Consider the following 4,433-nt stretch of genomic DNA (forward strand, 5'->3'; position numbering starts at 1 on the left):
ACCGCAATGAATGCTTCTACACAAGGGTTCTATTTATAGAACCACTTGTGTGGGCTTCAAGCTAAAAAGCCCACTTAAGTGTATTTTGGCCCATATCTTATAATATGCCCAAAATCACTTAAGCTCGTGGTACCTTATCATATTTCGTATTCTACTTAAGTACACCGTACCTTTACGATGTTCTACGATTCACTTAAGGGCACCGTACCTTACGGTGTTCCTTAGTTACTCTATCTCTCATCAATCCGTCCTTTGTGTGTGACCCTGTAGGTTTTCGCGGCATTGGCAATCATGTATTTAACATAATAAACAGTGAGCGGTATCTAGCAACACATCACTGCTACCCAAGACACGAAAATGTCATGTGATCTGACAATTCCTTCTGTGATAATACTTATGTGTATAATTACCCTTTTTGCCCTTATGTCTATATTGAACACAAGGCATAGACCGTGTCATCCTTGTCCAGTTCAATATTGGGCCCATAGACATTTATCCTGTTATGCAGGATGGGCAAATTCCATCTAGGTCACTCATGTCCCTCAGCATGCTTCGTGGAGTACCCATCAACTGTCTTTATGGTTATCCAGTTACGGACAACGTTTGATCAGCAATAAAACACTCGACTCTACATCTAGGGTCCATAGTGGTTTCAGGTCGAAGAGTGGTATACACCATTATCACCATGAGAATAACTTATGACACTTTGCATAACTTTCTATATAGTATTCTCATAGCGGGTCAATCCGGTATAAATATTACTCTTAATATTCATACCTATGTTTAAGACTTGATAACTCCTAATCCATGATCCATGAGATGTGATCATCAGTCTATATACATAATAGTCTTAATGCTTTAATGTCATCCCACTTCACAATAAAGCTCGACTACGGATACTTTAAGAATAGTGTCCTTATGTTTAATGTGATCTCATGATTAAGTCATACTTGATACATTAAAAAGACTAGCTATTCTAGGGACTTTATTAAACAAACGTAATAAAGAAAAAGCCTTTTATTATTAATAAATAATTCGATACAAGTACCAAAAGTATTGGCCTCTAGGGCTTACACCAACAAAACTCACCTACATCTGGGGACTACCAAGCCAAGAAGGAAATCCACTAAACAGAATCAGTTCAAAGACTCTCAGTAAACAACTTCAAGTTACAGTCTTTTCACCTAATCTCTACCCGTGTGACTTCTACCTAAGAACTCTTAGATATGAGATCCTACTCACTCCCCCTCAATCACAACAGTGATATAAAACAAGAATTACAATGAAAAGAAGACACTCTTCAAAGACACATACTTGATCTTATTTAAAAACTTCAATCAAGTAAACATACACTCATGCTTCAAAGCTTATAGTGGACAAATTACAACTCAAAAATCAGACCAATTCAATCATCTATGGATGAATTGAATGGCTTACAATTCACACGACCACACAAGACTAAAACCCTTATTCTCTCTCAATATTTCGTTCGTTATTTCTTGTGTATAAAACCAGGTTTTTCATGTCCTTTATATAGAAGCAATTGGCTGGGCTTGGACATCATAAAACCCTAAAACTATTTTCCATTCATATCTTCTCATGATAGTTGATTATATCTCGTTGGAAAATAATTAAATATGGTTGTAATTACTGATTAATAGCATGTTCAATCATCTCATCAATCATACATAGATTAGCATTAAAAATGCAATCACATAATACATAACATTCAGACAGAATGTTCTGTATACATATGTCATGACATCGGGTCTGACATCTTAGTAAAATCCTGCATAATCACATTTTAAACATCCTGCAAGTACATGTTATCTTATGTCAAGACAACACATGTGACAACTTGTGAACACTCTAGGTTTTACCAAAATTGCTGCCAACACTCAGAACCAACAAACCCCCCCTTTGGCAAATTTTGGCTAAAACATATATCAGTCCATTTGTTCACAAGAGTAAAAACATATCAGCAGTTAAGCAGCAGCAGAAGTAATAAACCACACATTTACTAGCTATAATAGCAACTTGTAAACACACATTAAATACATATGTGCTTCTTCTCCCCCTAAGTATGTTCAACACAGACATCTCCTTCTTGTAACATCCATCACCCCATCTGACATCTCCTTCAACATCACCTGTACTCCATAAAACATCATTTTGTTCAACATCAGCATAGACATCTATTTATAGCCTAGCTACTTCAGCACATATTAACTGCAGCTCTCCTTTTACCTACTACTTCTCCCCTGTTTTAGTCAAAATAGACCAATGAGACAAAATAAATGTCTATTAGTCCCACAAAGAATGTCACATAGAATGTTATAACATATAAAATGTTAAAACATATTGTCAGGTGTTACAGAACCATAATTATACACAGCTACATAAGCTGAGATAAAAGAAATCCAGAGAAATCACAAAGAACCCAAAAATTACATCAAGGCATCAAAACAAGACTGCCAAAAAAAACATCAAACATCAAACATCAAGGCATCCAGAACAGCACATCATCATAACAGGGGGACCATCTTCACCACAACTCAGTCAGAGGAGCTAGCATCTTCATCAGCTTCAGATCCAAAACTGCCACTTGATTTATCTTGAGATTCAGACCTCTCACTTGAGGTGTGGGCATCTGTGTCCTTGGCTTGACCAACATTATCCATGTCTCCTTGCTCCAAGCTATTAATCAGAACCTCTAGAGCTTCTTTCCTAGCTTTAGCCACCCTAATCCCAGTCTCCAATTCCTTACAGGTCTCTTTCAGTTCAGCAATCAGGCCACCTTGAGGGGCTGGCTTCTTCATAGTAGATGTCATGACAATGTCATTAACATGATTGCCTTCAAATAACTTGTAATAAACTGGCAATGGAGGTTTTCTTCTACTAGGGATATCACTTGTGCTCAATATTCCAGGTTGCTGGCTTAGGATTATCCCACAGATTATTGAGGGAAAAGCAATGGGCAACTTCACTGAATTTGTGGAAGCATGTTTGTTAATTTGTTCAAACATGAACCTTCCATAATCAAAATTAAGCTTGGTTCCAATAGCAAATGTGATCCTTCCAAGAGCATTAGAGATTGTAGAGATGTGGTTTGTTGGTACCCAGTTTTCTGACCCTATCTTATGCAAGATAGCATATTTCACAGTTAATTTTCCAGTAGAGAGATGCTTTTTGCTTGGCCACTCCTTGACCTGTCCATCAGTTATTGTCCTACAGACCTCATTGTTTGTGGCCTCTAGTTCAACAAAACCTTTTGTTCCTCTTCCTAGGAACTTATTGATCACAATTGGAGAAAACTTCACACACTTTCCTCTAACAAACACCTTACAAAACTCTTTGTTGTTCTTGTCAGCAATGTCCTCAGGGATGTTCACCATAAACTCTTTAACAAGACCTTCAAAACATTGAGATAACCCACTAATTGTTTTCATTAAACCAACAGACTTTATCAGATTCATAACCTCCTTAACTTCCACAGCATCCTTCCCCAGTTCTCTTTCCACAGCTACTCTCCTTTGGATGACAAATTTCCACATGGCTGCACCATCTTCCAGATGGAAGGAAATGTTATCCAAATGTACAGCAGCAACCTTAGCAGGGGATTTTCTAATAGTTTGCTTTTTGACAGGAGAGATGTCTGGGACATCGTCTTCAACATCATCCTCTGAATCAAAACTTTCTCTTACCTTTCTCTTCTTTACCTTCACTTTACTCCATGACTTTGAAGGGCCTACAGCAGTAGCCTTCTTACTAGTTTTGGCTGTCATCATCTCAGCTACAGACCTCCCCTTTCTGGCCTTCATTCTCTTTGCAACACTTGGCTTCAAGTGATGAAGCAAGCTATCCTCTTCATTATTTGAGCTCTCTTCTTCCAAGTCAATCACCTTCTTACCAGAGTCATGCTTCTTAGACTGAGAAGCATCTACAGATTTCTTACTAGGCAAGGTTTTCCCTAAAGAACACAGCCCCTCAGCAACTATATTTTTCTCAGACCTAGATGACTCATCATATTTCTCATTGTAAGGTTCCACCTCAGGTGAGGGGTCCCTTCTAGATAGAGGAGTCGAAACTCCCTTGACTGAGTGTCCTTCATTTAGGATCCTCGTGACCAAATTTCTAATGACACGATCAGTATGATGCATGTCATCTTTAGAGGTAGGGTTATCAGAAATGTTACCTTGAGTATGTCCAACAGTGGAGGATGAACCAGGAGCATTGCCTGGGATGACTGATAAGGGAATCACTTCCAAAATGTCTTCATGAAGAAAATCCATGGATGGTGTTCTTGCTTTGTGCGCAGGTTTAGAACTAGAAGATGAAGGATGTTGTGACATCTTGTTGAGCTTGTGAAAGAATTTTTGTTGCCCTATCAGTGATGTTCGATAAAGTTTGAGGAAGATGGAAGTGGTTGAGCT

The sequence above is a fragment of the Lathyrus oleraceus genome, chromosome 4 (assembly GCF_024323335.1).
Source record: "Lathyrus oleraceus cultivar Zhongwan6 chromosome 4, CAAS_Psat_ZW6_1.0, whole genome shotgun sequence".
NCBI lineage: Eukaryota > Viridiplantae > Streptophyta > Magnoliopsida > Fabales > Fabaceae > Lathyrus > Lathyrus oleraceus.